The sequence below is a fragment of the Ambystoma mexicanum genome, chromosome 1q (assembly GCF_040938575.1).
Source record: "Ambystoma mexicanum isolate Mex_15411 chromosome 1q, UKY_AmexF1_1, whole genome shotgun sequence".
Taxonomy (NCBI): domain Eukaryota; kingdom Metazoa; phylum Chordata; class Amphibia; order Caudata; family Ambystomatidae; genus Ambystoma; species Ambystoma mexicanum.
In genome coordinates this window covers 513,971,775-513,996,902 of record NC_090922.1, presented here as the reverse complement: position 1 = coordinate 513,996,902, position 25,128 = coordinate 513,971,775, and the positions used below count along the sequence as shown (strand labels likewise).

At 49.3% G+C, this 25,128-nt stretch overlaps 1 protein-coding gene across 3 annotated transcripts in view; it reads left to right on the top strand.

Moving 5' to 3' along the window:
* LOC138530300 (guanylate-binding protein 1-like) overlaps positions 1-25,128 on the top strand; it is a 478,878-nt gene that overhangs the window by 55,420 nt on the left and 398,330 nt on the right. The window contains exon 1 of one of the 3 annotated variants that reach the window (XM_069640897.1): positions 7,316-7,451. The exons of the other annotated variants lie outside the window; for them this stretch is intronic. The gene's annotated coding sequence lies outside the window, so the exon portion shown is untranslated. Of the gene's footprint in view, positions 1-7,315; positions 7,452-25,128 lie in introns of those variants that run through there. 3 annotated transcript variants of the gene reach the window in all.

Genomic DNA, 25,128 nt, shown 5'->3' with positions numbered 1-25,128 from the left:
AGTAAGCATGAGAAGGGCCACCTTGCCCCCGCCAGATAAAGGCAAAATTCGTCCTGGGGGCAAGGCGGCCCTTTCTTTGAACTTCAAAAGGCCCCCGCCCTGCATCCGACAGGATGGGAACGGGGGCCTTTGAAGTATGGAGGGCAAGGTGACAGGGGGCCGCGACTACCGGTTGTCACCTGCCCCTCTCACCTCACCCTCCTGTGCGGGAGACGCGCTGTCTGGGTTCCTATTGTTAAGGGACCCAGCAGCCTCTCCCCCACCATGTGCATGCTAATTGGGGCAGCGCCAAAAGGCACTGCCCCACCGGACTTAGCACAAACCCCCCACCTCCCAGCTTACGGCCCCGGGCCTCCCATCCGGGTGGGCCCGGGTGTATAAGCCTGGAAGTGTTTTTGTGCTGGGGAGTGGCATGCGGGTGACGGGTGTCATGGATGACAAGTGTGACATGACAGGCAATACAGTAATGACAGTTGCAGGAATGAGGAGACTGAAAACCAGGATGTGAGGTGGAAAAAACTTTGGCCACAAGCTTTATTTTAGTACCAGCCATGGTGCAAAAGAAAAACCAGCCATAACATCACATAAGGATAACAATACTATATTTTGGGGACAGAGGGAACAGGTGAACGGGGGGCCCTAATCCCAATTAGGGGCCGCTCGAGGCTGATCCCCGCCGCCACCCTGAGGGGATGCTGACCGGCATCTCCCAGGTCCCCCCAAAATAGGAGATTATGAATTAAGTACAGCCTCTGGCTGCCAGGGTCCAGAAAATATTCCTGGTGAAGATGTCCATGCCTTCAATGGACAGGTGAACCCCGTCACTGCAGAACATGGCCTGGTTGTGTACCGAGATCCCATGTTTAATAAATTTGAGGCCTGAGAAAAGGCAGAACGTGGCCACAGCTTTGTTCAGTTTGCGCCTAGAAATCTCCATGGCTTTGTTGCACTCTGCCCCATGCCAGTGTTGGCGCAGGATGATTTCTGTCATCATCACTTCTGTTCGAAGTCTTAGCATGTGGGCCAGGGATCTGAGGGAGGTGCAGATTTCAGCCAGAAGAAGCTTCCTGCCCAGCTGAGGCAAGTCATTGCCCCCGAGGTGGATGATGAGATACTCGGGGGGGGGGGGGAAGCTGGCCCCCAGTAGGCCAGCCAATTTGTCGTGTAGGTCTCCCCAGCGCATGCCCGGCTTGCCCCACCAGTAGGTGATGGTGTCCTGGAAATGCATGCCGTCCTGGGTTTCCTCCAGCCATCTGCTGGCCCTGGTGATGAAAGAGTGACCCACGATCCACGCCGTCTGAGACGGGGGGTAGCCTGTGGTTAGAAGAAATGGGGGGGAGGATACTATTAGATCAAGGCTTTCCTGATGTATCTTTTGTAAGCCCCCCGATTTCCAACCCCCAATCCCTTTTATGGCTTTCTCTTGCAACCACCCCCATTTTTGTGTGTGAATAATTGCCCCCCCCCCCCGGCTGGGGCGCTTGTTCATGAAGGCCCTGGTGGTGCAGATGGGGCAATATCCTGTTTCCTCAATGCAGTACAGGTTGATGATCCTCCCTTTTCCTAATTGGTCAGTTTTGGACCTACACAGTTTCACAGCCATGGAGTCCTTCCCCAGGTGGATGTCGCCTATATCCAGCCCTTCCTCTGATCCTGTGTTTTTGGAGGCTATCTCGCTGATCCTGAACACCCCAAAGTAGTTGAGTGTGAAGGCAGCTCTAAATAGTGAGGTCTCATAGGCATTGTTGCATACTGCAGGGAGGGTGTCTAGCAGAATTTTTAATTTAGCAAAATTGAGGGGGCGCCTGGTGTCTGTCTTGACCCCTTCCATTTTGGACCAACCCTTGAGAGCATATCTGGTTAGTGCGCCGTGGGTGGGGTCGGGTGCCCCCGCTAATCTAGTGTAATATGAAACTGCTGCCAGATGGGATGAAGCCCATGCCTTCTTTTTGCTTTGTTTGAAAGCCCACTCCATAAAGTCATTGACATGGCTCTCCTGTATATCCCTGATGTTGGTGACTTTTGTGATGTTTCCAAAATCAGTCAAGCACTTATTGTACATTTTGGCAGTTTTCTGTGCAAGCGCCTTTTTGGCCAGTTCCCCTAGGACACCTTTAGGCTCACCTGTAGGAGTGTGGTGCCGGGAAAGGCAACCCCCTTTGCCCGGGCCCGGAGGGGAGGGTAGAGCTGGGAGCGGGCATCTCATGGAAGAGCTGTGACCGGCTGGCTGGAGGGGGCTGCCTTGGATGTGTCCGTGATGGCCCAAACCTCTTCTGGAACTGCTGTCCTCCTGGCTTCTGCCTGTGGGTTTAGTGCCTTGAAAGTGGAGAACTGAAAACGGGACAGAGCGTCAGCGGCCTTATTATCTTTGCCTGCAATGTGCCGCTCAATTATTAGAATGTTATTTTCCAGGTTGACTTTTGTCATTTCTCTCAACACTTTTAGCACCAGAGGGCAGGAGGCAGCACCCTTGTTTAAAATGTGTACAACCGCCATGTTGTCTGACCATGTGACCAGTTCTGTGTTGGCCAACAGGTCCCACCATAGGTAGAGTGCCAGCCATATGGGGAATATCTCTAGCAATGTGATGTTCCTGGTCCAGCCCCTCTGCTGCCAGCAGGGCGGCCAGTGGCCGGCGCACCACTTGTTACCAAAACATACCCCAAAGCCTCTGCTGCCAGCCGCATCCGTGAACAGGGACCTTTTGTTTGCCCCATTCATGGGTTTGCGCCATATCACTTGGCCATTGAAATTGTTAAGAAATGATTCCCACATGGCCAGGTCTTGTGTTATCTCCTTGCCCAATGTGATGTGGTGGTGTGGCTTTGTAACCCCCCTCATTTTTAGTTCCAGGCTCCTGTGAAAGGCCCGGCCTTGGGGCATGATTCTGGTAGCAAAGTTGAGCTTCCCAGCAAGGGACTGTATTTCCCGCAGCGTCGCCTTGTCCCTGCCTGTCATCCGCCTTATTGTCTGTAGAAGGTCCTCTATTTTGTCCCTGGGCAGGCGGCACTCCCCCATGGAAGAGTCAATCTCTATTCCTAGAAATGACAGGGTGGTGGTGGGTCCTACTGTCTTCTCGGGTGCCAGTGGAACCCCTAATTCCTGCATGGTTTCACTGAATGTTTTTATGGATGAGCTGCATAGGGGAGACCCTGCTGGGCCAGTGAAGAAGAAATCATCCAGATAGTGTACCGTTCTGGCTCTGGGCATGGCCTGTTGGAACGCCCACTGTAGGAAAGAACTGAACTGTTCAAAATAGGCACATGCGATGGCGCAGCCCATGGGAAGGCATTTGTCAAAGTAGAATTTATTGTCAAAATGGAAGCACAGCCACTGGTAAGTGCTCTTGTGCACGGGCAGCAGCCTTAAAGCTGACTTAATGTCCGCTTTTGCCATGAGAGCGTGTCTACCTGACAGTTTTACTAGGTCGACAGCATCTTGCACGCAGCTGTAAGAGACAGCAGCCTCCGTGGCAGGGATGCCGTCGTTGAAAGAGCTACCGGGTGGGTGTGATAAATGATGGATCATCCTGAATTCCCCCGGCTCTTTTTTGGGCACAATGCCCAGGGGGGAGCATAAAAACTCAGTGAAGGGGGGGTGTTGGAAGGGGCCCTCAATCCTTTGTAGCTCTTTATCTATTTTTTCGCTTATTATGGTAGCTAGGGATGAGGCAGATTGTAGGTTCTTGGGTATGGTGGGAGATCCCTGGCCCTTGAATGGGATCTGGAAGCCATCTTTGAAAACCTGAGCCAAGAATGCTCTAGCTGCTGGGTCAGGGTAGTTCTCTAACATTTTTAGCAGTTGGTCAATTTTTATTGGTGAGGCCCCTATTCTATAGCTAGTGCATGTTTTTGCCCTCAGTGACTTTTGGGCTGGGCCTGGAAGGAGAGGCTTTTGTGCAGTTGTTGCTGCTGTGGCCACCATTGCATGTGCTGCATTGGTGCTTGTATATGCACTCAGTGCCCTTGTTACATGACCCTCTGTTGAAGTACCAGCAGGTCCCTGGTGTGCTTCCTTTGGCCCCCCGGTGCTGTGGTTGCCAGACTGCCCCTGATTATGGCCTGTTTTTTGCCCCCCTGGGGGCGGTCTTCGAAAGGGGGGGTTTGTTTTTGTTAGTATTTATACTGTCTTGTTGAGGCCTGCGCTGGTTATGTTGCCTGTTTCTACCCCTTCTATTATACTGATGCTCATGGTCTTTGCTGCTCTGGGTGCTCCTAGCTAAGTTTTCTTTTAATACATGAAAAAGATACAATTTAGGGTCTTCCTCCTCCCAGCCCAGGTCAGGGAATCTCTGCATCTCCTTCCTGAACTCTCTATCATAGTTCAGCCAAGACTCCCCCCCTCTCCCCCAAAGGTATTGTGAATCTCCAAAATTCTGTGGTGGTAGGCAATCAGTGCAGTGCCCTCTTCTGGGAATTTTTCTAGAATTATTGTGGATAGGATTTGAAAAGAGGCCTCCCAATTCTGAATATTCTTCTCCAGTGTGGGCCTCTTTGCTCTCTCTTTTTCTTCCTCTTTCTTATCCCTTTTTGAAATGCCAAAACCTAATTCTTCATATTCCAATAGGTAAAAAATGTCAATAAATTGCTTTTTCCAAATCTTTCTCTTAATTTTCCGCTCAATGTGCCATGCAATGGTCTTTTTTAGGCTTCTATTTACACTTTTGCCGGCAGTGCGCCTCCCATATTTAGTCATATGTGGGATTGGAGACAGTACATCATTGCTAGGCCCAACCCATGCTTTAAGGTGGCCCTGGTCATCCTCGCCCCCAGATTCCGACTCTGTGTCTGTGCTGTCACTCTCGCTGCTGGAGCTGCTCGAGTCATCCCTGTGCCTCTTCTTTTTCCCAGCACCCGCACCCTTGTGCCATTTTAAAAATTGTTCTAGCATAGGCCCCAAATCATTGCTTTTCACAGTACCTGATTTAGCTTTTCTTTTGGTGCCTAGGTGGGTGTCTGAAGCGGCGGGCATGCTGCGGACGTCAAGGCGCTGCTTCTTCCTGGCCGGCTGCTCCCTTTCTGCTGGCACCTCCTCGCTGTCTACCTCCTCTTCCAGGGCGCCTGCGTCATCCTCGTTGAGGCTGGTGGATGCGAGCTCTGCCATTCTTTCCTGCACCACGTCCATGCCATGGACTGCTTCCGCTGCTTTGGCCCATTCCAGGAGTAATGATTCTTTCAGGGATAAGGCGTTGGCCATCTCTTGCCTGTTTGGGTCTCTGCGTGCTGGTTTGTAATGGGCTGTCCTTGTGTTTCCCAACTTGCTGTGTGGGTCAGGGTACTCTTTCCCCTCCCTATTGTAGTTCCCAGGCGAAGAGTACTGGGGTTCTGTGTCGTCCTGCTTCCAATGCAGGAGGACAGAAATGCACGCTGCCGCACTGGATTCTGGTGACCCCGCTGCCTTCTGGCCAGCAGTGAGTGCTGGGGCTCGGTGTCTTCCTGCCTCCGATGCAGGTCTGCCGAAATGTGTGCCTCAGAAAATTATGGTGTTCCGGTTGCCCACTGTCCAGCTGTGACTATTGGGGCTCTGTGGTGTCCTGCGTCTAGTGCAGGAGTTAAGAAATGCAAGTCGCACAAGATTCTGGTAACCCGGCTGCCCTCTGCCCAACTGTAAGTGCTGGGGCTCTGTGTCTGCCTCCTTCCAATGCAGGTCTGCCGAAATGTGCGCCTCGGAATTCCGGCTGTCCTCTGTCCAGCTGTTAAAGCCGGCAATCTGTGTAGTCCTGCTTCCCAAGCTGAAACACAGAAATGCATGGCCACCGCGAATTCTGCTCTGCTCCTTAGCTGCACGTTGCTTGTGACCTTTGACTCGGTCAGGTTTGGAATGCTGTGGCCTTTCTGTGTCAGCCTGCAGTCCCCCGCTGTATCCCCAAGAAGGTATTTTTAATTTATCTTCGCTGTCGTAGCACGATGTCAGATTAGGACAGGTCTCATACAGCAGTTGTCCAGCTGCATCTTGTCCTATGCATGTGTAGCGTTGATTTCCTCGCAAAACACTGGCATCAGCACCCACTGTTGAAACAATCACCTGGCTGCAGCTGGGCTCTTCCCTCGAAGAAATTCGCTCTGAGTGCAACAGTGTAGCGCAGGGTTAGTTTCTTTAAAAATCGCACTTCGATCGGAGGTGCAGGAGGGGCTGGGGAGCTTTCAGCCTTCTCTCCTAGGAAAGAACAGCAGCAGTGTGCCTCTCTGTCTTGTTGAAGCCTGCGGGGCTGGGGAGACCCACGCACCGACGGACCTTCACTGCTGCAAATATGTCCATGTCCGCTTTTTCTCCGCTGCCAGGAAAAAATGTCAGCTGGTCCCAGCAAACGGTGCTCCGTCTCGTCCTGGTGCTCCGTGTCGTCCTGCTCTTCCAGAGACTTGCAGCCGTCCTGCTGCTGTTCGTGGCTGACGGGGAGGAAGCATGAGAAGGGCCACCTTGCCTCCTCCAGATAAAGGCAAAATTCGGCCTGGGGGCAAGGCGGCCCTTTCTTTGAACTTCAAAAGGCCCCCGCCCTGCATCAGACAGGATGGGAAGGGGGGGCCTTTGAAGTATGGAGGGCAAGGTGACAGGGGGCCGCGACTACCGGTTGCCACCTGCCCCTCTCACCTCACCCTCCTGTGCGGGAGACGCGCTGTCTGGGTTCCTATTGTTAAGGGACCCAGCAGCCCGTCCCCCACCAGGTGCATGCTAAGTGGGGCAGCGCCAAAAGGCACTGCCCCACCGGACTTAGCACAAACCCCCCACCTCCCAGTTTACGGCGCCGGGCCTCCCATCTGGGTGGGCCTGGGTGTACAAGCATTGGCAAAGCCAACAGTTCTGGCTTGTGTATAAGTATTAGGCATTTGCCAGGCACTGCTTTTAGATGCCCATGTACTCGCAGCAGCAAACACCAATGACAGGCAGTTAATACCACTAGGACAGTGTCTGGCAAGTGCCTTTCCCATGTCTACACAAAAGCCCAAACTGTTGGCATTGCCAATGCTTGTTTGTTGGCGAAACACCTCTGGCTGTCATTAATAAAATGCAAAAATAGAATTAGTAAAATGTTATCAGACAAAGTGCATTCCCAGACTTGGAATTCGCATCTACCCTTTCAGTTAGGACTGCAAGCCCCAACATGCAGTGGGGTGCTATTGCATGAAGCACGGGCTGACAGATTGCCGGTATTACGAGCCGGTGGATTTCACATTGCGGTGGCGTGGGGGAGGGAATTCCCTCGCTTTTGGAGTTCACTGCTTTCCCCAGCTCGTGCCTGGCTGGGAGTGACTTGGCCTGCCACTTCCTGCCTTTTGTCGCAACATGTTTTTTTCCTCTAAACTGTGTGCTTTCACTTTCGGGTTGATTCTGGTTATTTCCGAGAAAGGCAGCCAGCTAGCGTGGAAGGAAACAGAGGAGAGCCGATTGACAGGCACATGCACCCCACAACCGCAGAGGCACCAAGCAGTGCAGTATTTTGCAAGGCGGAGCAGGTGAGTTTCTACTCTCTCTACTTAGACAAACATAATCTCGTGTGTCATTATGAAAATAGATTTATATAGCGAGGACCTTTGCAAAAGGGGAGTTGTAACCCATCACTCGTTTTTAGGACACAGGGAGTGCACTGTTATTCAGAGTAATACTTTTCGTCACTGTCCAAACGGCTACATAGCGCTTCTCCATGCGAGTGAAAAATGACACAGTTTGCCTCACCAATCCCACATGCCCGCAACAATCCTGGCTGCAGTATAGCCACAGGGCGGGAATGCATGATCCTTCTAAACGGACGGGGCGTGTTATGCTCGTGGTCACACTGCCGGTCTGGGCTGTGGGTACGCAGCGCACTGTTGTCTTGGCGTGATCACACGGCAGGAACCAACGCCGGGGGCACCCGGACTTATCATTGTGGACATGGTCACACGGCTGTACAGTTGCTTGGGGGCACCCAGGCTCAGCCTGCAGATTCGTTGCACACAATAAATGAGCCGGGCACAGTTTGCCATTCGTGGAGTCTGCCGCTGTACCCACGTGCCGGCTGCAGTAGGGGTCGGAGCCGAATATGGCATGCGAAACGTGTCAGTGGATGGATGCCACTACTACAAGTGCCACTGGCAGGTTCACATACCATGACAAAAGTCACAATTGAGGGAAAAAAACTCAGCTGCGCATGTCGCTACATGCCAAACAATGTAATAAAATTAAAAAAAACCTTCGATCTTTTCGTTTTAAAATGGATATGAAAAGTCATTGTTGGGACTCGAGTTGAAGATTTCCCTCTTTTGTGCGCTGTCATGTGCTGCTTCAACATTAGTCCTTTTTCTGTTTTAAGTCAAATCCTATTCTATAATACTCAATTTAAAAAACAGTTTCATACAAAACCTTTTACTGTCTAATGCTTACAATGTCTAATTGTATTGTTTACATGTTTTCCAAAACAGTATGCTAACAACAGTGAAGTGTGTGTTTGTGTGTAGATAATTTCATACTTTTCACACTTGACTGTATGAAGTGTGATAAATGCATTACAACTATATTTTACTGATAACATTTATAACATATTGCTGGGCATATGCAGATTCATGAAAACGTTTTCATTTACAAATGTTGCTAAATCTTCAGATTTAGGTTAAACAGTACATTCTGTCTTTCCCTATGGACGTTTTCAGAAGCTCTGCAAGGTAATGTCATTTTTCATTTGTATAGTACCTTTTCCTATTGGTATGGTCTCAAAGTGCTGTAGGATAAGGCTTTTGGGGGACTAAAGTCCATGGAATGCGTGTGTGAATTGTGGTCTCCTTTATGGTGCAAAGTCTGGGTGCGTCATTGCGCCGTGTCAATAAATACAGCTTTGTGTCAGCACGGAGGGCAGGTCACGAGCGGGGATTGAAGACCATACACGCTGTGTTTGTGTCTCTGTTCGGGGCGGGGAGGTCATCCGTGTACCCAGGCCCGCGGTCCCATCAGGACACCACATGAATTTTGGTTGATGCAAAGGAGGGCAGGGGTGGGCAAGTCTCTACTAGCTACCCATATCGAGCTGACATGTGGATGGCTGCTGTAGGATCGTCTCGATGGTATGCGCATGCAGGAAGTTGATTATATGTCCAGCTAGACTGAATTTTTGTCATTGGGGAGAGCTTCATTCTTATTGCAGAGGTGCTGTCCGATGTGTCGAGTGGTGTGTGGTGGCAGATGCATGTGGGTGGGCGGCCTTGCCGTAGTTTATTTTTCATGAGCATGGAGTTTGATATGTACCTGCATGCTCTGACTTGTTTCCTGGTTTCGTAGATGTGGCATGCATTCTGTCCTATTTTCTGCTGGAGTTTATTTTCTCTGGCCTCCAAGGCATAAATTAGTTTTCAACAATTGATTAGCAGAGTTTCCGAATAAAATGTTTCTTGATTAGCAAACGGACCCATTTGAATAGCAATGTTGTACTAATATTTGTAATGCAACCACAAGTTATTTGTACCCAATACATAAAGGGCATGATTCACAGAAGTGTTTTATAATGGTGTATTCCCATTGGAAAACGCTCTGTGAATCAGGCCCAATATGAGCAACAATGCATCATGTTTGTGTATCGCTGAAGATATTAGTGAGTGGAGTCAGGCTTTGCAAATTCTTTAAACTTCCATTAGACCTGCATCTTGTGTAACTTAGTTTACTTATTCAACCTAAGAGAAATTCACTCAACCCATGGCAACAGATGACACAAAATGTAAATGTGCTTTCTGTACAATGGTGCCTGTTGCCACAAACCAACGTTGTTTGGCACACTGCTGCTACACAGAGGCCAGCCATGCATATTGAAACTTTTATTTCACATTTACTGCAAAGTAAATGCTAAATAAAAGTTTAAAACATCCCATCTAAATGGTACTTGCCTCGACTATGTGAGTTGGTGAGCTCTGGATGAGTGTCTGTAAAATGTAAAAGGTTAGCTGCATGAATGGAAACAAATAAATAGATGGGTATGATAAGAAGGCTCTGTAAACAGTTTAGCCATCTCTCTCCTACAGGAACCAATATGTAATACAATAATAATCATAGAGTAAAGGGAGCTCTGGACGTGAACTACAGTGTATGGAAATGCAGTAGATCTGTAGATGTACAGACTGGATGGAACTGTTTATCACTACTTTGCGTAAACATCTAGTTGGCTTTGTATATTTGTTATGCAACAGGGAAGAAAATAAGAGACTAAGCAGAGTGGATGGTAGCAGGCAGAGAACTGGGCAAACTAGGTGGACTATTGTAGTTTGCGGCCATCTCACTTTCAGGGTAGCTGGTATGAAGCAACAGGCTGTTGCGAGAGAATGTCAAGGAGCATGGGATCAGCTCGGGTTGAGCACCAGTTTCGTAGATGGATGCAACCTACAGGTCACAGAACTAGGTATGCCATCAAAACCATTTGGCAGTGTGATCATGTACATTTTAAAGAGTGTTTGTTCATCAATATGATGCATCTTTCCCACAAAATGAAACATAGTTGGCGCTATGATATTTAGATACAGTAACCTAAACTTTACTGTAAACATTGAGTCAATTCTGTGTTTTACAGTATCAATACTGTAATTATGCATTATGTTCCAACTTACCTTTTTAGGAATGGAATTACATGACTGTCTCTTTAAAGAAAGCTAACACATACCAGTCTTTGCAAGATAGGATATAGTTACCTTAATAAAAGTATCATCCTGATTACTTCTAGTTTGCAATTACTTGAAGAAGAAAACAAATGTGACCTAGCACTCCCACACAGGACTTTGGCACTTAAAAGTGGGTAGATGATTACTGCTGCACTTTCTCACGAATAGCCCATTTGAACTTGCAGTGAACAAAGAACAGAGGGTGGAGCAAGGAAAGCGGGTGAGCTGTGCTTTCATTGAACAGGGTAAATTAAATAGCTAGCTTTGCTATGCAAGAGTACATTTAATTAGCAAAACTTCAGAATTGCATAGCAAATTGCTAGGCAACACTGCTTATTTTATGCCTTGGGTCTCGGTACATTTTCTTTGCAGGTTCATTGCTGCCCCGGCCTACCTGAGAGGTGTTATGAATATGAATGTGAATAACCCAATGTGAGGCATGGGTTTGGTGCCTAATCGAAGGTTTCAGTTGGGTTGGTAATGGTGTAGTTTCTGTTGGAGGTATTCCAGGCCTGTCTTGTGGAGGGCCCGGTGGGTGATGCACATGGCTTTGAAAGTGGCCCGTCGCCCGTCAGGGAACCACTGGAGGACACGGTGGGTGGGTGTTATGTGCTCTCTGAAGCCAAGGTTCAGGAAGAGCCTAGCAGCTGTGTTTTGGACCGGTTGGAGCTTTCTGAGTTGATATGCGGGGCACCAGGTAACAGGAATTGGCATAGTCAAGGCGGAAGAGGACGATGGTCATGATTGCAGTGACGCTGTGAGGGTATGAGGGGTAAGAGAAGATACGTCTGAGAATGCAGAGGTGTAGATAGCAAGATTTGGGCACAGAGTTAATGTGGTGAGAGAGTGTCAGTTCAGTGTCCATGATGCATCCCCGGTTCTTTACTACATTGGATGCGACACAGGGAGGACCTAGGGAGGATGGTCAAAGGGTGGCTTGGGGAAGAGCCATCTTCCCGCAGATCATGATTTCTGTTTTTACGGAGTTTAGGAGGCGGTAGTTGCCGGGAGGTCTGTAGTTGAGGAGAAAGCAGTGGGTAAGAGATGGGTTTTTGAGAAAATCACAAGGAGGTATTTGCAGTCTGCGTTGCAGGCTTGTTGCTCAGAGTGTGAGATGGAGAGGTGTGATTTGTGGAGGATGTCGATTCCGCCTGCTCTGCAAGTTCTGTTGTGGGCGATGAGTCTGTAGCCTGGGGGGAATGCCTTGTGTGCGATGGGTCGGAAGTCATCAGAGAACCAGGTTTCTGTGATAAAAGGGATATCTGGACTTTCAGAGGAAATGAGGTCGTATATGTTGTGTCGCTTTTTGGTTACAGATCTGGTGTTAATGAGGATGCATGAAAGTAAGGAGTGGGGGCAGGTGTGGTGGAGGGCAGGGAAGGGATCCTGTGGTGGGGCCCCATTGTGCAGTGTGAATATGGGAGAAGGTAGGGAGTGCAGGGAGTGGTACAGAGGGTAGAAGGGAAGAGGTAGTTAGGTGAGGGTGACCTGTCTCTGATGTCAAGGTGGGACGGGGAGGCTCTGAGCATTCTTTGAAGGTGAGAAAGGAGGGCTCGTGATGTACGGTTCCAAGGGAGGAGGATTGGAGTAGGGGAAGGGTTAAAGGGAGAGCGTGAGAGGGGATTGCAGGTATGGAGTCAGGAAGGTAGGGGGGCAGGAGAAGGTGCAGGTGGTAAATGGGGTCGCTGAGGGGGGTTGTTGATGAAAGGGGTTTGGAAGAAAGGAAGGGTGTAAGGTCTTACATGAAGCTGGTTTGCTGATTTCCAGGGGAATGTGGAGAGGGCTGAAGGGGGTTAGTGCTGAGGGAGTTTGAGGAAGTGTTGAAGATGGATTTCACTGTGTTGGGAGAGGTGACAGAATTCGTAATGGTGTAGGTGAGGGGTGCATGCATGGAACTGGGGGAGAGATGGGGAGAGGTGTGCAGAGATGAGAGGGTCCTGGTGTTTCAAATTCTATGTTTGAGGGAGTTCTTTGGCACCTGTGGCGTGTCTGGGAAGGATGGCGGCCGGCCCAGGAGTGGGTGTTGGTAAGGGAAGCATGAGCGGTGCTAAGGGATGCAGAGGGAGGTGTCTGAGGGGGGCAGTTCTCCCTCAAGGGCTGGATGTGTGGAGGGTGAAGGGGGATGGTCCGCAGAGCAGTTGGCCATATTTCTAGTGCGCCAAAGTGCCTCTCTGATCTGGGAGTTGGTTTTCATGGTGGATAACATGTTGCGTCTGCTCTGGTGGCTAGAAAGGCCAATGAGGTGGGAGGGGCCCTGCCCCATTATTGGGGTACTCCAAGGAGGCTAGATAAGGGAAGGAGGCAACGCTTGAGGCGCTGCTGTAATCAAGTTTATGGCTACAGGGGGATTCAATGCAATGGCTATTCTCAGAATGCAACTGGATTTAACACAGTAGTGACGTCCAAAGCGCTGCTAGCGTGGAAGCGTTGGAGAAGTTCAATTACAGCTAGAGTTAAACAGTGACTTCCATCAGAATGCAGCCAGGTTCAATGCAGCTCAGTGGCAAAGGATTAACACAGTGCCATGGTTTAAGCACCGATATAAATGAAACAGATGCTACCCTCAAATTACAGCTAACTTCAGTGCAGGGGCTATACTGAAAGACACCTAGAAATAACACAGTGGCAGATTCAAAGTGCAACTGAATTCAATGCAGCTAATTTCAACACAGTGGCTATACTAAAAGAAATCAGTTACTTTTTTTTATACAGTGGCTATTGTAAGGGTGCAGAAGTAGACTCAGGACACAAAGGTGGCATGCTTGCTGGTATAGACTTATATTGGACTGAACATAAGCAAGAACCCTACCTGTCCCTATGACTAAGAGGGGTTTGTTTCCCTGCCTCAACCAAAACTAAGGATAATGTCAGAATGTCTGCCAAAAGTATAAAGTGCACTGTCCTGTGTCTTAAACCTATTTACGTCACTTACGCTTCAATAGAAAACCTATAACTAAACTACACCTTGCTTAAAACAGGATGACACTTTCTTCTGGATGCTTTAGGCAATTCAAAGTTCCAAGTTCCAAAACAATATTGGGAAGGCGTCTCCCTCCCCGAGCTTCTCTTTAGGTTCTGTCTTCTGCCAAAGCATATGACTCCCTTCCTCTGGTCTTCTCGTGATTTGTACCAAAAGGGTCTTTCTTCCCCCCCCTTGGGCTTCCCGTGACTTTTGCCAAAGAGTCTCTCCCCTTGGACTTCTCGCAACTTGTGCCAAAGGTTCTTTGCTCCTGGTCTTCTCATAACTTATGCCAAAGGTTTTCTTCACCTGGACTTCTTGTGCTTTGTGCCAAAGGTTCTTTTCCTCTGGACGTCTCGTGGTTTATGCCAAAAGTTCTCTTCCCCTGGTCTTCTCATCTCGTTCTGTGAGACCAGATGCTTTTTTCAACTTTTTAAACATTTTTTTTTCTAACAATTTGTATTCGTTTTTACAACAAATCAACAAAAACAAACCCAACAGTGCATGTCAAATAACTTCATGCATCATATACAGTATCGTAAAACGTCTACTGCCTTCCCATTACCCTCCCCCTTAACTGGAGCCTACTCCAATCCGCCCTCTGCCGTTATTTCCTGTGGGGGTATCTCCCCCTCCGTAATGCCAGAGGAATCATGTTCACTTATGCAGGCCTGGGTGGACCCAGAGAGTGTGGCCACTAAGTGTCTCCAGGCCATCAGGCTTTCCGCTTCCTCAACCCCCTTCCCTATTGGCTGCTTCATTCCATACCGCCGTTTCCGCTTTTGCCCATTTCTGGAGATCGTGCCACCAGACCTCTACCCTTGGCCTGTTGTTTGCTTTCCACCCCATGGCAATTCTGCGCTTGGCAAGTATGTATGCCAAGTCCTTGAGTTTACTCACGTGTTGCAATTTGCGCGGTCTAGCGAAACCCCCTACTATGCATGCCCACACAGATTCCACATCTAACGTGATCCCCTTCTCGGTTAAACAGTGCGCTACTTCTCCCCAGAATTTTCCAATTTCCGGGCATGCCCAGAACATATGTATCATTCCTGCGTTCACTTCCCCACATTTGGGACATGTTTGTATTTCTGCGCTCTTGAATCGAGCAATCCTCTGGGGGGGTCATGTTCGCTCTGTGGGTAACATATAGCTTGATCTGTTGCAGCCTCGCGTTCCTAGATACTTTTTTATGGTATCTCTGGACACTCTCCCACAACCCATAATTCATGGGTTCCCCGGCTTCATCTTCCCAGTCCTGTCTCAGCTGGGTCACTTCCTTACCCAAACAAAAGGGGTGATGGCTGGAAGGTTTAGAATGAATCTTAACCTCTGGCATCGCTCTGGGCAACCCTCCAGACCATCACCTGCCAAGCCATTACAAAAGGGGAAAGACTGTATGCAAATCAGGCTTGGTCCCACCCCCAAAGGGGTATTCCAGCCCAAACTGCTAGGTCACTTACCTTCTGCACGAGACCACAAGCATCCCCAGACATGTTTCAGCCTTGTTGGGCGTCATCCGTGAGGAGTAGGTTGGGTCTCTAGGCCCAGCAGGCACGAGACCCACGTCTGGGCATACCCGCCCCACTCGGGGTGATGATAGCAAAACAAAAGGGGTGATGGCTGGAAGGTTTAGAATGAATCCTAACCTCTGGCATCGCTCTGGGCAACCCTCCAGACCAAGCTGCACCTCAGTGAGGAGGCCCAACAAGGCTGAAACATGTCTGGGGTTGCTTGTGTTTCCGTGCAGAGGGGACCTGGCCTAGCAGTTCGGGCTGGGCTGCTACCATTGGTGGCAGTACCAGACTGATTTGCCTATGGCTGGACCCCTTTTTGCAATGGCGCAGGCGGGATAAAAAACAGTGGTGTGGAAGGTTGCCCAGAGCAACGCCAGTGGTACAGATTCATTCGAAACCTTCCACCCATCACTTTTGTGGTCCCACTTCCTTACCCACCCTGGACATTTGCAGTTCATAGATTCGAGAGACCTCGTGCCCCTCCCTCTGAGATATCATAAATTGTTTCTATGGCTGTGTCGGGTTGGTCTTCCAGCACTATTTCGGACCATGTCTCTTTCACCCGCCGTACCAGTCTGGTGTAGGTAATATACTGCCCTAAGTGTAGCCCTGTTTCTTCTACCACTACGTTAAATTCCATTACCTTCCCCTCTTGCCATTCATCTCCCAGCGTTGCAGTGCCCACCGGTTCCCTATGCGTGCGAATCGCCTTCCTCAGTTGCTCGTCCACTCCGGTCAATGCCACTAGTGGCACTTGCGGAGAACACAGGGTCGGGTTCTCCATGACCTGACAAGCCTTACGCCACATCTTCCATCCCAGTTCCAACATCCTCGTGCACCCTTTTAGCTCTGGTTTTGGCAGCCATATCCATTCTTTCAAAAAGAACGGAGCACATTCAGACCGCAATAATCTGGACTCCGATGTTGAGTCTTCCGTTAACCACTTATCCACGTATTGTAATTGGCTGGCCAGATAATAAACCTCAAAGTTGGGCAATTTTATGCCCCCTTTATCATACATATTCTGCAGTTTCCACAGGGCTATTCTATTCCTGGAATTGTGCCACATGAACCCTCTACATATGCTCTGAAGTTTAACATGCTCTGAGCCCCATAGGGCTCAATGGGAATGGGGAGGGAGGTAATAACGGTCCCTCTTCCCCTTGCGGGACCTGGAAAAGACGTCTGGTTTTACCAGACGTCTGATCCGGGTCCCGCAGGGGAACCTCGTAATCGGCGTTCCCGTAATGAAGGGGGCCGGTCCCGTACCGGCCTCCTTCATTCTGGGAGCACCAGGGTCGTAATGAGGCCCTGTGTCTTTCAATGCTTCGTCTCTAAATCGTCACGTTGGGATCCTAGCTCTAGGAGGCGAGTATTGCCACGTTAAGATCAGTGGCGAGTGGTCTGAGAGGACCCTCGCTTTGTATTCCGACCGCACTAGCTCCCCCGTCAGCTCTGGAGTAGCAAACATATAATCTAGCCGTGTGTACAAGTTTTGTGGGGCTGAGTAATGAGAATAATATATTTCATGTGGATGGTGTAGCCTCCATATATCTTCCAGATGAAAGTCTCCCAACAGGGTTGTCAAGGTTTTAGCTGCAGGGATAGGTTTTTCTAACTTCCTGTCTGTCTGTCTACCCTGCGGTCCAGCGTGCAATTAAAGTCACCTCCCCATATCACCACTCCTCCAAGGTACGAGCTAACTTTACTATATAAGGTCTTGGAATAGGCCACAGTATCTTGGTTCGGGGCAAATGTATTGATGACACACAGCTCTCTATTTTCTGCCAATCCCCGTATCGCCACCATCCTCCCATCTGATTCCACAGTGGACTGGAATAACTGAAAGGGGACATGTTGTGCTATCCAAGTAATCACCTCTCAGGCGTATGCAGAATACGTTGCCCCTATGATAGTCCCCTTCCATTTCCTCATGATCACATCCTGTTTTTCTTTTGTGAGGTGTGTTCCTTGCGATAGGGCGATATCTATCCTCTGCCTCTTTAGATACGTCATGATCGTATTCCTCTTCAAGTAACTATTGAGTCCCCTGACATTCCAGGTTGCTATCTTAAGGTCTTCCATCTCTCATCCATATCCCGTCCTGCCTCTGTCCTCCCTTGTCTTCCGCACCATGCGCAGTAGCGTGTGGGCGTAAGCTTGTTCCCTGTCCCTAACTTCCCTCCCCCAATATAGCACTCCCAACTCCCCAACTCCCATCCCACTCCCAACCTGACTCAGCCAAAACCCAAACTCCCCAAATTCCACCCCCCCTAACCCCAACTGATGCCCAGCTCCATCCCTGGATCTCGGGCTACCCCGCATCTAGCCCTTTCCTGGAACCAGTACTCGGGACACAGCAGGGAGATATCACCCTACTGGTGATTCAACTACTCCAACTACTGGGGGTAGGCCGTGCCTCTTCCGTACCTCCTGAATTCCTGCTACAGTATGTCACACACTCCCAGCCCACATCTGGCATTACTCACATGTATATTCCAGTCCAACAAGTCCACATGACGTGAGTGCCCAATACTTAGTAACTACATCCCGATGATTTGCCCGTACACCACTTTGGGTCAGTACTACTATAATAACATCTAACTAAGCAAGCAGTAGCGTAGCGTTAGTTCACTTATCCTGATTCCCTCGCTCAGTTCCGTCTGCATCTTCAGGGCAGCCTTGGGCGTCCATCCAGCTCGTTGCCTCCTCTGGTGCTTCAAAGAAGAGTGCCCCACCCTTGTGGAAGACTTTAAGCTTCACAGGATACAAAAGTATGTATTTGAAGCCAGCCACTCTCTTTCGCCTTTTCACCGCCACGTAGCTGAGACGTTGCCTCTGTACCAGCATGGTGCAATCCAGGTACACAGTAGCTGTTGCCGATGCACGATTTATCGTTCCGCCCTTATGAAAATATTCTCTATCCCTGTAGTTTAAAATGTTGGTGATAATTGCTCGGGGAGGAGCTCCAGGTTGAGGCTTCCTTGTCTGGGCCCTATGCGCCCTTTCAACTGCAAACCCTTGGGAGAGCTTGCAGACACCGATTTCTTGGATCAGCATGTTCTCCACGCAGTCCGTTGGATCCGAGCCCTCTTCCCCTTCAGGTACTCCAATCACGCGGATGTTGTTGCATCTGGCTCTCCCCTCCGCCTCCTTCGCTTGATTTTCTGAGTGGTGCACCTGTTGTTTCAATATGTGTATTTCCTTGGCATTGGCGGTGCGGACCTCTGTATTAGTTTTTACTGTGCTTTCCAAGCCACTCGTGCGTTCCGCCAGCGTCCTTACATCCTGTCGTAAGAGGTTGACATCAACACCAACCGCGTCAATCTTGAATTCCACCGCCACTTTCAGCTCTGCTATAGCTGTGTCCAGTCTGATCCTCCATGAGGATTTCAGCTCCGTTATGGCATCCAGGATCAAGTGGTCATTCCGTGGCGAGGCCGCTGTCTCCTGTACCGTGTCCTTGGCCAATGTGGTCAAGTTCAGGGACTGCAGTGGCTTGATAAAGGTGTCCATAGTGGGCTGTTTCCCTTTAACCTGCCGCTTTTGAGCGCCATTGTTCCCGTCGTCCACCGGCTAGGCGTGCCTGCCTCACAAGGCCACGCAACACTTATGCAGAGTATGTTTCTAGGCCGAACACTGGCTCCCACCCAGCAAGAGCTGAGCCTAAAGTCGGTACAGTCTCACACGTGCTTCTGTCCATCAGTGGGCAGTTCCATCATGGGTAGGGTACTCTCATCTCTTATCTGCATGCTTCATTGACCATGCGTGGTCACCGTTTCCCTAGTGGGGGTCCTGAGTTCCTCTGCCTGCCAATCACTGCCCTCTATTCTATTGTTGCTGGGGCAATCCACCAGCACCCTCTACTGCGTGAATGAATATACAAGCAGTCCTGCCTGTTCAGCTCAGTTTATTCTGACTATTGACCATCATTGGTCCCACTCATTGAGGCACTCCTGTACCCCCGTTATGCCCACAGCACTTCATCTGGTCAGTGGCCGGGCGCCATTTTAAGTGCACGGCCCAGGATTCATGGAGCAGTCTGGCCCCACAGTCATCCGACTCCTTTATGGTTTGCTGGTATTAATTGCACACTGTGCACTTCTCCCCACAGTCCAATTTAAGCTCTTCACATCTGCGCTCGATCACAACCCTGCACTCTGCCTCTGCCCTTGTCCTTGTCGACCATCTTGTAACCTGGTCTACCACACGTATTGTTGTTATTTCACAGTCTGTATTGTATATTTTTGCCATGTTGTAACTGTATCTATGGCTCCGGCGCCCAGTTACCCCAGGGTTCGGCGCGCGGTACAAATAAACAAACTAAACTAAACTCTGCGTGCGAGCTGGTCGCTTTTCGGTCTGGACCCAATAGGGGCCTATCCCTTTGATTGTCCAGTGCGTAGAAGATGCCCCTCGCGCCTGGCGCAATGCACGAGGGGACCAGCTTGCCCGCAGCCCGCTCCGGCGCGTCTCTGTACATCATATAAATGTAGTCAGGGCTGTGATCACATTGGGAGCCCTTTCGTTGTCCCATGCAGGTCTCGGACTGCTTTCCACTTCATGTGCACTCCGGTGGTTCACAGTATATGTGTCTGCCCCTACACAGCTGTCCAAGCCGCGGCTGCCACAATTGGTTATAGGGCCTCGGTTTTTTACGTTCTATCTCAGCACGCCGTGGCTGCCTCCAGGTCTCGGATTCAGCGCGAGGCGCACACCATACAGGGCGCTGACACAAAGTATCTAGTCTGTGCGTGCTGATCTCTTTGTCCACCTTCAGGTCTCACAAAGCGACGTGCCTGCATCTCGGGCTCCTCATTAATAGATATTCCTGTGCACCACCCGGGCTCCTCTGCTTCCAACCGCGCCCTTCACTGCCAAAAGCTCGGTGCTGGGGGTCTATTCTCCGGTCAGCTTCTTTGTCTCATGCGGTCTGCCATTTTGGGATCGCCGCCCCCAACTTCGCTCGGAGTACTTTTTGCAGCTTACTCCCGAACCGCGTCAGCATAACACTTCATGGGCTGTTACGTGTAGTTTCCTCCTTCTAGGATCTTTACATGCCGGCTTATATCCAGGATTAATAACGGATCATCAGGAGCACACAGAGATACGCATCCGTTCACATGGCTGCCAGGCCACGTCCCCACGCTTTTCAACTCTGTAATGTATCTTACATAGGCCCGGTTCACTAACCTGTCAAGCGTCTTTCAGTCTCTCTGGGGTGCTCTTTCACCCCCCCCTCCCTTCTCAACTCGCCTCTGTTGATGTTTGGGTCCTTGATCCTTCTTACAGCTTTGCAATCTCTTTCAACTGGGCCATCTTCACTATCCTCCAAGACCTCTCTTTCAGTCTCTGTGGGCTCTCTTTCCCCCGTCGGTTCTCAACTTTTGTCTCTCTTCGGTCCCACTGGGACGAGGAAGATTTCTCTGCACTTCCTCCCAACCACAGCCTCTGGGTATGCCTGTGCCTTCCCAGTCCCCCTCTGCATACCTTTGTACTTGATCTGCGAGGGTTCCGTTCCTTGGCAACACCAGACAGCTTCCCCTGAGCTCTCGCGGTCTTCGTACAGTTTTCGGCGGCTGTACCATGCTGGTTTCTCTATCTATGTGCGTCGGGTCTTGCCTGGACCACTCGAGAGACTTTGCTTCTGCCACCATCCCCCGGATCCCACAGCCATGTAAGTCGTGGTGCTTCTCCGCCTTGCGGTTCTCTGCCTCTCTGTTCCAGGCAGTCGGGTCTGCCAAGGGACCTGTCCTCGGCAGTCGGCTCCCCGGCGGGAAGCTTCTCTGGGTTAGGACAGACTGCATGAGGGACTCTTGTGAGTGTTTATTTTCCTGAGTGCTTTCTAACTTCCAGTAGCTAGCATGCTCGTATCGGATCCGCATAGGGCTCTGCATCGCCCTGCTCTTCCTCGTGACACTACTTGTGAAATTATCCATATTTACTCTTCCCTCACTCTTCCTCGCATTGTGTTATTTGCCTGATAAACACAATTACTATGTATAAGGAAATTAGTGGAAGGTAGAGAAGAAAGAGAGGATGGCGGTATCTGAGTCCTACACATAGAGCTGGATACCTCATGTCTAACAACATGATGGTGTGTATACCGCATTCTCCCTCGACGGTCTTCACTCCTCCCAGAGAGGGGGTCCCCACCCATGGGATCCTACCACTGAGTACCACCCCCAGGGGGAATATCGGGAAGCAGCCTCACCTCCCCATACCCCATGGGAAGGGTCCCCCTCCCGGGGAGATGTGACAACCTTGAGGGATTTGTCGCACTATACACAGAGATGCAGCTACATCCATTGGCTATACTTAAAAATGCATCTGATATTTATAAAGTGGCTGTACTCAGAGATATGGTTAAATTCAACACAGTGGCTATACCCAGAAAATCATTTAAAATTGTAAACAGGGGCAATAAGTCCTGAGCAGTGCCTATAATAAAAAAATGCAGCTAAATTCAACAGAGGCTATACTAACGAATGCAGCTAAATTCAAAGCAGTGGGCATACTTTTAAAAAAAGCAGCTATATTCATCACAATGGCTATACTCAAGATGCCTTAGTTCAACACAGTGGCTATACTCAAAGGTGCGGCTAGATTCAAAAACAGTGACTATACTCAAAATATTAAGCTAAATTTGATACAATGGCAAAATCATAAGTGCAGCCGGGGTTAGGGAAACTACTGTGGTAATAAAATACTTAGGTTAGATACAAGACCATGCCAATCATTAAAAATGCTGCACTGGCTATGCAACCAAAATATTCCTTTCTTACCTGGAGTTGTCTGCGGACAGCTTTTGGGGGCCTGGCTTGGGCGCCCATGGTGAACAGGCAAACAGGTGATGGAGGTGCCCCACAGAGGTGCCCTTTCCCGTGGCCCTAAGCTGGCTGCCCGGGCAAGGCTGCCCTTGGTAGTCTCTGAAGTTAGACTTTTCTGGTCATGTGGGTAATGCACTGGGCAATCTACAGCAATGTGGGACGCAAGTGGATGAGGGGCACTGGGGAGAGGAGGGTCATGGGAAGGAGCTGTGTGCTGGGCGCACCAAGCTAAAAATGGCACTCGAGTACAGGGAAGGCAAAACAAGATACCAGCAATGGAGCATACCTTCTGGAAGATGCAGCACCATCAGGAGCGGCGAACAAATGGGCCAAATAGAGTCTGGTGCAAGGAGAGGGTATTTCCATTACTCTGAGTGTTCTGGTCACGTAGGTAGTGCACCGACCTCCACAGTACATAATGTATTATGTGCATTGTGCTTTTCTTTTCATTAACAAGGGGGTGCTTGCAAATCGGGAAGCTCGGAACGTGAGCTGTATTCTCTGGTTCAAGCCCAGGTTCCTAGCAGCCAGTTTGCTGCTAGCCATCACTTCCTACCTTCCCTGCTCCTCCTATATAATTCAGCGCCCCCTCAACTCTTAGCTCCCATGTAGTTCCCTACGCGGGTGCGAAGAGTGTGTAATAAAAAAAAACAAAGAAACTTATCTTGCTGTGTGGCCGGCGCTGCACAATAGTTTCCCAAGTTCATTTTATTGTTGATGACATCACAGTTAGCGAGAATGAGGGCAGTGATGGCAGTCATCTAAAACACAGCAGCAGTAAGCACACTGTAAGGACTACTGACTAGGAGAGTAAATGAAGCACATACAAAATGTCATAAAGCCAAAGTCAATAATACAGGGGCTTCATTATATACATGGATTTTGTTCATGTAGTCAGGAGCTGGTATTTCTTCATTTACAGCCATTGGCAGTTCCATGTGTGGTAGATGTGTGACTAGGTGGACCTCACTAAAAGAGAGATTGTTTTCCATGGGAGCATTAAGCATCTGTAGATAAAATTGGGATGATAAATCACTCAGTAAGCAAGAATGAAATCCGACAAGACGATGTAAATGCATGGCTTTTGACTCCAATCAGGCTCACCTACATAGAGAGCAGTAGACCGTGTTCCAAGAGACTATTAAGTCTCTGGACGTGAAATCGGGATCAGAGTTCCCTGGGTGGGTTAAAATTAAATGACACTACAATTGAGATGGACAAACTAAAACTGGGAGCTCAATGTTATGGGATTCAATATATGGTCGAGCAGTATTGTGGCATGGAGTGGTCTAGGTTACATTTCTTAAGGTGAGTTTTGCATAAGGTTTAGTCATTAGTGTTTAAATTAAAATGTGATCATGCACAAGGCTGCAATTGTGCTTTAGTGAGTACAGGGGACACACAGGACTGATCTGGGGACTCAATGTGGCACTGTGTGGCAGATTATCATTTGGGAAGTGTGTAAAAGCCCTTCCTTTTTAGATTTGTATTACTTAATAAAATGATGCAGGTAATTCAATCTGCTGATTGAGTTCAACACTAAAAGCACTGTGTGTATCTGTGCCTTGCTGCATCAGTATCTTGATCTGCAGTGCTTGCTCTACCAGTAGGAGTGAGCATGTTCAGACTTCGCAGGTTCCGATTTGACAGCTGCGGAGGCAGCCAAGTATATTCAGCACAGGGGATGAATTTAAGATATTCACCCCTGTACCAAAACTATGTTGATAAAAGTAGCCCAGGCTGGGGGCATGGCAAACTCTAAAGATAAGCTATGCATAGGTTAAGGCATGCTACTACTCATGATCATTGCAGCCACATTCAACTTGATATCGGATGTGTGTCAGCTCCTGTGAGCCAGCTCAGCTATGTAAGGTGATGTGTATTCTGACCAGACAGGTTGCACGTGCCAACTGACCGGACAGAAACCTGATTGGCCATAACTCTTCTTTGATCTCTTGTTGAGGGTAGGAGATAGCTGCCCCACAGTCAGCTATGCTGGACCCACCCATTCAAAGGGAGTATCATCACAACAGGTTGCTTCCTTTCTAAAGGTCTTTTCATCCTAGTGAGAATGAAGAGGGTGGGGTTAGAGTAAACAGGAGGGCTGTGTATAGTGGAGGAAGACTTAGATCCATCTTGTTTTTCTCTCCCTCTCTCCTTCCTGTCCCCTCCTCTTCTTCAAGAGCAAAGCACTTTGGGTTTGATGTCAGAAGGGCAAAGTCAACTGATTTCACAAACAGTGATTGGACCACTAAGGCAGGCTAGCTTTAGTCCGATCACCTGCATATGTTTACCTTTAAGAGAAAGGGTTTCCCGCCACTTCTTTGATTCTCTCCTGAACATAAACCTGAGGAGGAATTCATTTGATCTCTGTTGGTAGAGTTCATCTCTCCAAAGTACTCTGCCAGTGAGGAGAAGATTGAGCATCCAATGCAGAGGTGAGCGCTGCCATCGAACCATAAATAAGAACCATTAAGGATGGCATGCTGCTGGGATAAGACCTGCCTCTCTTCCAGCCAAGACCATACCCATGACCTCACCGCATTGTAGGACTCCTGGAGTTTTTGACCAGTATCTCCAAGTGCTTGGGAGAACAAAAATAAGGTCCAAATGTTCTCCCTGAGACCATAGACTCAAAGCAACCAGAGGAACAAGACAGCTAGGAAACCTGCGTTCATAACGTGGAACCAATAAGAGCTGTGATTCGAGAGTGTTCTATGTCCTCAAACCCACATGACCCATCAAGCTGCTGTTGGCACTCTGTCAATGAACCACTGTCCTGCATATTTGAATCTATTCCCCGCCACACCACGTTAGCCAATTGTGTTGTTGCCTCTGCACGAACTGCTTGCTCATAATTGCATCTGCCGCCTTTGAACCGCCGATCAAACTGTGATCTTCTTTGCTGCCAACACCATGGACCCAACCCTGGTGGCTCATCGAGCCCTGCCGATCGTACACTGCAGAGAGTCGCTCGAACACCACTGTGTATCCAGGCTCCAGCATCTTCGCCGTCAAACCAGCCATCAAACTGACCCTGATGGCCCTTACCATCCACAGCTCCTTAAGTGGTTTATCAAACTGATACAGCAGAAATGCAGATCCAGTCCCCAGCATCTTTGCAGTAGAACAAACTGTTGAACCTAACCTTGTGGCACTTCTGATTCGCCCTTCTCAAGCATTGTGTTTGAAATGCAGAGAGCCCCTGTTCA